Source organism: Diadema antillarum, unplaced genomic scaffold, assembly GCF_040938485.1.
Source record: "Diadema antillarum isolate AM-2024a unplaced genomic scaffold, OU_Dant_1.0 seq00000754_RagTag, whole genome shotgun sequence".
Classification (NCBI taxonomy): Eukaryota; Metazoa; Echinodermata; class Echinoidea; order Diadematoida; family Diadematidae; genus Diadema; species Diadema antillarum.
The window spans coordinates 931,920-941,916 of NW_027271647.1; the positions used below are offsets into that span (position 1 = coordinate 931,920).

The following is a 9,997-nucleotide window of genomic DNA, read 5'->3' on the forward strand; positions in this document are numbered from 1 at the left end:
ATTCTCAACCTTCCCTGCAAGTTTCATCTAAATCCGTTCCCAACTTTTTGATCATTTTGCACATGGAAAAACAAACGGTAACGAAAACATGAAACCTCCCCCCTGGGCCTTGGCGGAGGTCATTATTATTGCACCATTCTAGATTTCTATAGCTACAAGTTACAACTTGTAGTTTACTGGCCTATATTCTGCATCTATGGTAGAGTCTACTTTTATAACAGTTAACACACAATTATGGTCGACTCTGAGTCTCACCATCAATATTAGCTGCAAAAGAGGAAAATGAATCACAGTGGCCAGTGCACTCAAATACAGTCAAAATGAACAGGAGAAATAACACATTTTTTTTTTTCACTTGATCTCGATTTTAGTATTTACTATTACTATTAGATAACAAGGTTACAGATACAGCACTCCCTGGCCTTAGAATCAGCAGTTTGAGTTGAGGTCTCCCAGCATATGTCTCTTTTAGTCTTACAGTAGAAATTGAACAGCACTTAGGCCCCAGGTCAGGGGTTTCTCTCTAAGATGACTCTACCATAGCTAGACAGTCAGTTGTCCTGCGCTGTGGATGCGCGGGACGTGGTTGTAGTTGTACCTGTCTGTGACTTCAATCGGTTTCCTGTACACCTTATGAAGAGTTGACGTCTCGTGTATAACAAGCCAGAGAAACAGATGGCTGCATCTTGCTCATGAATGTGCAATGGCTAGACATATACTAGTAAAACTAACGGTGTTGGCCAGTTGTACTACGCCGCTATGCCGGCGTGCCTCAGTCTACGTCAGATGTCATTGATCTGTCCGCCACGCTACCGGCTGTACGTGGATGCAGCGACGTGGCTGAGCTGACGCCCACTAGGACCGAGGCAGGCAGAAAAGATCACGTTTGGTCTGCACAATCGCAGCTGCAAGCAAGCGGAACCTGATGTCATTAATAGCATTTTAGTAGCGGCAACGAGTGAACAAACATCCTGTTGCAAAAATCATATGCATAATAAAACAAGAATGGAATTATGCAAGTTTTCACTTACCAGAATGGATGAGAAATTGACGAAACAAATCAGGAGAATATTTACTGCTAAATGATCTAGCAAGCAATCGCAAGCCCTGTGATAGGCGCCTGGGAAATGTACGTGTTGTACGTATTCGTACAGTACCAAACGTACGGGTTTGGTTTAGCCCGGCGGCGTCTGCCTCCTTCCACCTTATATGTTATGGAACGCCATTGAAATGTTCCAAAAACCGAACCCTTTTTATTTGATTTTTCTTTCTTTCTTTCTTTCTTTCTTTCTTTCTTTCTTTCTTTCTTTCTTTCTTTCTTTCTTTCTTTCTTTCTTTCTTTCTTTCTTTCTTTCTTTCTTTCTTTCTTTCTTTCTTTCTTTCTTTCTTTCTTTCTTTCTTTCTTTCTTTCTTTCTTTCTTTCTTTCTTTCTTCTTTCTTTCTTTCTTTCTTTCTTTCTTTCTTTCCTTCTTTCTTTCTTTCTTTCTTTCTCTCTCTTTCTTTCTTTCTTTCTCTCTTTCTTCTTTCTTTCTTTCTTTCTTTGTTTCTTTCTTTCTTTATTTATTTCTTTCTTTCTTCTTTCTTTCTTTTTTTCTCTCTTTCTTTCCTTGTTTCTTTGTTTGTTTGCTTCTTTTTTCTTTTTTATTCTTTTTTTTTAGTGCTGTAGGGTGTCACTTTCTGGTTTCTTCAGCTAACAAGCAAAAAAAAAAAAAGTCTTCAGTGCAAAACCAAAGCCTTACCGCGCTCACACTTAGAGGTTTCTATCTTTTTCTTTTTTATATGTACTTCCGGGGAGAAAAAAAAAGTGGGGGCCCAAAGTGGTGACACCTTATGTATTCCTTTGTATGGTGCAAAAAAAAAAAGTGGGGGCGATACCCCTCCCCCCCCCCCCCCCCCCCTCCGGTTCTGCCGGCCCTGTCACTTGTTTTCAAAGTGACACATAATTATTATGAACTGGCTTATTGTGATTGAGCAAATCTGCAGCAGATGGACCAATTAGCAGATTTTCTGAAATCACGAATCATAAGAATTTGTTCTCTTGGACACCTCATTATTCAAAAAGTAGTTGTCAAGATCCTGACACCATGGCAATTATACCCTACCTGATGAGTGCTGGGGAGTTGACTCACCTGATCTATCCCCACCCTCACCCTCCCTTTACAGGGGGTTGCGGCGGATCCTGGTGGGGGTGCACCAAGTGCGCCCCCTTTTTTGTTAAAACAAAATAGATAAAAAGAACAAAATGAAACTGTGAAACCTGGAAGTAGCACCATACATTGTGTGTGTGTGTGTGTGTGTGTGTGCCCCTCCCCTTTACAGAATCACTGGATCCGCCCCTGCAGGGGATATACTGTATTTGGAGAACCTAATAGAGGGCTTTTTACACTTGTGTTTCTTAACCCCGGACTTTCTCTGACCCAGGACTATCGTTAGTCCCGTACCAATTTTTTCAGCTTTTTACACTCGCCAATTAGTCCCGTACTATCTCTTGTCCGGGGCTAAGGAGAAAACTGACCTTTTTACACTCGTATTTCTTAGCCCCGGACTTTCCAAACCACATGAATATTCATAATTACGCTGTGTACTGTACACGTACACGCACGCGCCGGCAGCACTTGATTACCTCGTTTCTGATTGGTCAGTGAGGGTCGGACTTCGTCTCCGTCGCTTAGCCCAGGATTATTTTTTCGTTCTGTTTACACTCACTTGCTTGGCACCGCAATTGCGGTGCTAGCACCGCAATTGCGGTGCTAACCCCTGCTATTTTGCAGGGCCAGATAGTACCGTACTATCGGTGGGGCTAGCCCACTTTGGCAAAAACGAGTGTAAACAGAAAGTGGGCTAAGGATAGTCCCGTACCAACGGTGGGGCTAAGGCCCCCCCTTAGCCCCACCGTTGGTCCGGGGCTAAGCAAAATTTTACAAGTGTAAAAAGCCCTTATGTGTGTGTCCACTCGCTGTTGTGAATGGAAATTCTCTTGTTATGTTTTTCTGTATAAGTTTTTCTTTTGTTATGTCATGAAGTTCTTAACCAAAGTGGATAATTGTGCTGTACAAGTTTCATGTATTATCAATGTTAATAATTCTTTAACGTGATAATTCCAGGTCAAATGCTATATAGCATTGACATTCAAATGACTTTAAAGAATCAATGGGTCCCTCCATGGCAAAACAAAATATAGGCTACTGCGTTTATTTATTTATTTATTTATTTGTTTATTTATTTATTTATTTTATTTCAATATTCTTTTAGCAGGGTAGCCCTTTCAGTTGGTTAACTGTTCTACCAAGGGGCCCTGCTCACATTATGTAGAGATAAAAATGTCATGAACGTCAGCATTGATTCTCAATGGGGTGAGGTATGTTGAATTCTTCATATCAAAGGTTAGTGAATGTCGATGATATTCAATTTCTTTTGATGATTTCATTGATTTGATTTTTAAACTACGGGATTCTTGCTTGGGGTAATACATATCAGATGTTACTTGATAAACTTCTTTTACTGCAAAAGAAAGCGCTTAGAATTGTTTTTAATTTACATACCCGAGAACATACAGATGCTTTATTTTCTGACCATAAAATATTAAAAGTAAATGATTTGTATGTGTTTCAACTTGGCCAGTTTATGTTTAATTACAACAGTAACTTTTTACCTAAAATATTCCATGATTCATTTCATCGAAATAGTCATGTTCATAACTATCCCACGCGACGATCCGACGAATTTCATCTTCCATTAATGAGAACCGCACATGCCCAAAATACATTTCTTTATACCGGACCCAGACTTTGGAATAATTTAGATAATAGTTTAAAAGATTCCCCCAAATTTGTTACATTTAAATACAAACTCAGAAAATATTTACTTTCTACTTATAATCTTAGATAATCTAAATTGTTTTGATTCATGCTTGAGCCTTCACCTGTCCTGATGTCGCAGCACTTGGCGTGTTCTGTGTGCAGACTTCTCTTCTTTCTTCTCTCCTCTTCCTTTCCTGTCTTTTGTTCTTCGTAGACTTGTATTGTTACCGTCTTTTGTTCTTCGTAGACTTGTATTGTTACCGTCTTTTGTTCTTCGTAGACTTGTATTGTTACCGTCTTCTCTCCTCTGTCTCTGTCTCTCTCTCCTACTGTCTCGCGTCTTACAGTGTATACGTGTGGGTAATCGAATGTGTGTACGAACGTGTTGTCCTTGTCATAATTTTCCCGGTACACTACACGTGGTTCAGTGAGCAGTGTCCGGGCACTAGCATTGGTATTCTATATTTTTTTCCCAACCGGTGTATCTCAAAATAATTACATGTATATTGTTATAGAATAGTATATAATTTACTCATTTTGTCTAGCGATCCACGTCCGACAAGCTATACTTTTTTAGTGGATCACTATTTTCCATAATCGAATATTTTCCGCTCGCCCACGAAGTATTTATACAATGTTTTCCTAAATATTGTACATGTTATATGTTGTTCTATAATTTGTCTCGTATATATATTACATGAATCTTTTGCAAACGTTTGAACAATATTTGAAGAGTTTGTTTCCAAAAACCGATAAGTCCATATTTGCCAAATGGAGATATTTGCGATTAAAGGTCAAGAAAAATAAAGAGAATAATAAGAAAATTTTGGCTTCTTTTGACCATAACTTCAAAAATATACCTTTATATGTAGTGACCAATATATCATTTAAAAGGTATTATTTTGTACTTTGTACTTTGTACAGAGATCATACCTCGAAATCTTCAAAAATGGACTTATCGGTTTTTGCAAACAAACCCTTCATTTCATCACATGTATACTTTGTACTATGTTTTTTGATTTTCGATTATTGGAAATAAACTATGATTGAATTGAATTGAAAAAAAAATACTGATCAGGGGTTTAGCTATGTATATTTGGATAGAAAATCCTGATAAGAGATCTACCCTCAGCGTGTGCAAAGTCAAAACTACTCAACATCAGTTTCATGTTTCATTTGAAGTGCAGAGTTCAAACCCTGGTCAGGAGTTTATACTAAGTCGTCGCTTTCAACGAACAAGAACTGTTTTGTGTTTGTTTGTTGTGTTTTATCCTCTCTCTCCCTCTCTCCCCCTCTCCCTCTTTCTATTTCTAATTTTTGCATAGCATGGCGTTCCATAGTATTAACAAAGGTCTTGCTCAATGCACTCTCCCCTCAATCTACTCTTGCCTTCTCCGTATTCCCGTCATTCTTTGTTCAACTTATCGTATGTAGGTATACAGCATACTTCCGTACATCTTTGCATTTTTGTTTGTTTTTTCCCCCATTTTCTTTTTCTGAATTTACATGTCACTCGCACCCTTTTTGTGCATCTTTTTTTTACTCTTCCCTGCGGCTCCTTCCCTCCATTTCTTCCCCTTCTCTCTCTCTCTCTCATCATATTTTCGTTCCGTTGCTTTTTTTGTATCGTATATATATATTATATATTTCTGTAGGCCTACATTTTCTTCTTTTTTTTTCCCCTCTTCATCGATCGCGTTTCACTCTTGTATACTTCATTATACTTCATTGTACACTTAAGTTTTCAAGTAATTTGAAACTCACTGTATTATTGAATAGATAATGTGAAATATGTTTTTACATTGGACTCCGATACCCAAGATATGGGTTGTTGAGTACTCGTGTATAACAAACTTTCAACTTTCAACTTTCTCCCACACAGAGTGTTTGCATGCGTAACGACCGGTCGTTATTCAAATGGACCACAGAAGGTGGCATCAAACCATAGAGCTGTATGGCACAGCTTTATGCATCAACGCACTAACCGAGCTGATCGTGAAAAGCGCCATCTTTCACCCATGGCACACCAACGTCACAACAGCAGCCAGCAGACTGCTGGTCAAGATGTTATAAATATACCGATTAATTATAATGCCCACAAATATTATGTATACGTCTAAGTACCGAGCGAACCATTAATAAATCTTTCAGCAGAGAAAAATGGTATTAAAAGATTCAACACACACGCACACATATACATACACACAATCTAAAAAGGGAACTAACTACTAGGCCTAACATGTGAAAATCTTTTGTGAAATTTCGTAGAAATAACCATTTTGAAATAAGCTTGACTAATGTTGCGGTGATTTTATGTGTAACTTATATGTACCATGTACTATATGTTGGAGGATTTTTTTTTTCGAATAAACAAAGATGCCGAAAAAAAGATAATAACCTACTTTGAGGGTGCTGAATCTGAATGTGTATACCTAGGCTATCAATGATGCAGCTTTTGCATTCTTGAGGATTTTGAGATATTGCAAAGATGGCCACCAAAAATGAAAATTCCCGTAGCTATATTTTGTAATAAAAAATGGTGAAAAATTTTAAAAGATTTGATGATGCGACCCTATTTTGAGGGTGCTGAATCCAAAACTGGGTGATGCGACTAATGAATCCCGGGGGGGGGGGGTTGAGATATTCAAGATTTTTTTATTTTTTATTTATCTACTTTTTTTTGGGGGGGGAGCCATTTTGGCGTCGAAAGAGCGTTGAGACAACGCAATGTATTATTCTCAAGTGCAAGCAGCGCAGCAACAGAGCAACAATTAAAAGTGTTCCTAAAATTCAAATTTTCTTGTAACTTTATCTCTCGCTGAGTTGATAATTTCCGAACGTTCTTGGCTTAGCCTCCAACGCATCATACATCACCCAAATTCATTCATTCATTCATTCATTCATTCATTCATTCATTCATTCATTCATTCATTCATTCATTTTTCAATTTCCAACAGAAACATATAAATATTTTACAGAAATTAAATACTAGTAGGTGTACCATCATTTCGACTGATCTGTTTGTCGGAGGGTTATGTTTCTTTCTTTTTTTATCAGGAGGTGTTATATTCATTTGTAGAGTAGAAATTACTGCTCTTCTTTGGTGTCATGTTCAACAACGTCAAGAAGTTTTGGTGGTACCCACGTGCTTTTGCAAAAGATCGCATCAATAATCAAGTAATATATAAAGACTAGCGCACCACCTCCCTTGCTGTTGTTTGATCTCTCTTTAAATGTGCTGGTAACAATGAATGCGTGTATTTTGAATAGACCGTTTCTTTGATGCAGCCCAACTATATTGTGGATATATAGTCTTTTCCTACAGCCTAAGTAGTAACGAAGCGTTTCATTCACCTGCTCCCTCCCATTAAGTTCCATGTATAGTTGTTGTCAGGTATATAGGGCAAACCCCAGTAAACTTTGTGGTTATACACAACTTTTGTGAACAAAGCATGCATGCATAAAATCTCAATACATTACAGAACCATTCTTTTGCAGCAATGAATCAAAATGCAGTGCAAGGATTACGCCCTTGATGCAAAAAGTAAAAAAAAAAGCACTTTGGAACACGCTCCAGCGGAGCACTATATTTGAAGTGTTAAAATATGCCAAGTTTAAAGAAAGGAAACTAACAAGCGCAAAGGTGCGCATCATATTATGGAGAATAATGAATAAGCTTGTATAAGGGGACCAGGGGGGCATTTCATGAAGCATTTTGGTCGGATATTTTTCTGACAAATTGTTACAAGCTATCGAAATCCTTGCATCTGATTGGCTGAGAGCCCAATTTGTCCGACAACTTGTCGGACAAAATGCTTCATGAAATGCCCCCCTGTTCGGTTTGGTTGTGTTGTTGTTGTTGTTGTTGTTGTTGTTGTTGTTGTTGTTGTTGTTGTTGTTGAGTTTTTTGGCGTTTTTCAGTCAGACTTGACTATTTACGCCACTCTGTACGGTGCGTTTGCAGTTGTGCTTGTGTACAGTGGCTGACTGACTGGGCTGAGGCTGGGGGTTGTATGGGTTGGCTTGTCGAGTCCTGGTTCGTGTGTGTCACGTCGTCACTGCTGGTTGAAGTCGTTTGATGGCGCTCTTTATTCTGTGTCCTTGCTGCGCAAAAGCTCCCGGCAAATATATTGTATATTGTATATATTAGCATGAATAACTTAATTTTTGTGGTTAATTAAAACAAATTGCTGTCAACCTGAAACAGATTTTGGTTTTGAGGCATACACACCGGGCACTTTTATCATTATGGATGCTATTCCATAAACAACTAGTGTTAACATATCAATACAAACTATAATATCCAATATTTACCAGTGCATCTAACAAAACAAATTTTTGTTGAGGATGATTCAATATATTACCTATAGTAAGATTACTTACTCCAAGATAACTTTGCAACTGATTTCTGTATTCTTTGTAACCCGGACATTCTAGGAGGAAATGTTGCACCGTTTCTAATGTACCGCACTGAGAACATTTACCATCAGTATGTTTTCCTAATTTAAACAATGTTTCATTCAGTTAACAGCTTCCTACTCTTAATCTGTAAGGAATGTTCTCATCAAGTTTGCAATACAGATTGCTTTTACATGTTTGCGTTATGTTTGGTTATATGTGAAATAAAAATCGATCTCTTTCCGAGTTTTCCCATTGTAATTGCCACTGTTTCATATAATGATTGAATATAATAATATTCGTCTCACTTATGCTGCTACAGACTTCCGTTTCATGAGTGTTTTTCAGCGCGTTTTTTGCTAACGTGTCGACTTTGTCATTCCCTCTGATGTCACAGTGGGAGGGGATCCATTCAAAATTGACTTTAATTTGTTGTTTTGTTAATGCGTATAATTTCTGTCTAATCTCAATAGTAAAAGGGGATGTATTTGAATCTTTCAAGTCACACAAAACGCCCAAAGAATCACAAAAAAAAAAATGACTGAGTCGGTTATTTTGCTCTCTTCAATCCAATCTATAATGCTAATATTGTTCGGCTCGGAATATTGAAATTGGTGAAAGTTTATGAGCGATTTTTACTTCGTGCTTTGGTATGTATACTGCTGCGCTGGTGTTCTGGTGTTGGTCTTTTGATCCATCTGTATAGATGTGTGTGTATTTGTTCCATTTTTCGTGAATAATGTTGAGCGTTATAGGTTCGTTATGGCTGCGGTGGGGTGTGTTTCTTTTCTATTTCGTCATGGAGTTCGGTGGATGCTAATGGGGGAGGCATGAGCCAGGGTGGTACATTTGCATGGGTTGACATGCGGCTTTCAGTTTCCCGAGTGAGATGAAGGACTCTTTTGATAAAAGGAGATTCGTCTTTGAAATTTAAAAGTTCGTATTGCCAGCAAGGTAATATGGGTTCCCTGATTTAGTGATTTACTGGGTAGCTTTTTAACTTTGCTAAAAATTTCGAACTCAACATTTTCCTTCTTAAGTCCAATGGCATCTCACCACACTCTGTTTGAAGTGCTGAAAGAGAGGTGAAAAACGTTGTTCCGCAGCAAACTTTTAATGCTGAGTATTGTATAGTGTCTAATGTCTTGGTTGTAGTGGTTTTCGCCGAGTCGTATACTTCACAACCGTAATCTAAAACGGGCCTTATAAGGGCGCGGTAAAGTAGGAGCATTATGTTGATGTGGTGTATCATGTGTAGGCCTATGTGTATTATGTGTATGTGTATTATTGTGGTGTATTATGTTGATGTCTTTTTTAAAGATTATGTTTACCTTTGGGAGCAGTGATTTTAAAAATGTTCAAGATTATCACTTTTGATGTATGTGTAGGTCAGTTGTATCACAAAACATCCTACCAAATAATTTTTTTTTTTTTTTTTTTGCAAGAAAGCCTAAAATAATTATAAGGAGGTATCACCTTTTTCTCATTAAACCATACTGTAGACAGTTTAGTCCGGAAACATTTTTATTATAACTATTGTTCACATTTTGTGTATTTTAACAATACTTAACATCGATTATACTGGTTCAAAATGTTGCATTGGTTGATTCTATCCCTAACTCACATTTTAGAACTATTTTGAAGCACTAATGCCGGTTTTTTGTTTCATCTGCAAATGGTAAATTATGCCTTTAAATGTGGGGCTTGAAGTTAGTATGTATAGCAAGTGAATAGATTTATGCACTAACCCAGCGATACATAGTCATGCACATGACTCATTACACAGTCCAATGAATCTT

General features: G+C 37.7%; 1 protein-coding gene across 1 annotated transcript in view; it reads right to left on the reverse strand.

Moving 5' to 3' along the window:
- The window catches only part of LOC139738573 (vesicle-fusing ATPase-like), a 54,219-nt gene extending 53,100 nt beyond the window's left edge, over positions 1-1,119 (reverse strand). Inside the window, exon 1 of the mRNA XM_071649192.1 lies at positions 1,032-1,119. The gene's annotated coding sequence lies outside the window, so the exon portion shown is untranslated. The remainder of the gene's footprint in view (positions 1-1,031) is intronic.
- Between the last annotated feature and the right edge of the window lie 8,878 nt (positions 1,120-9,997).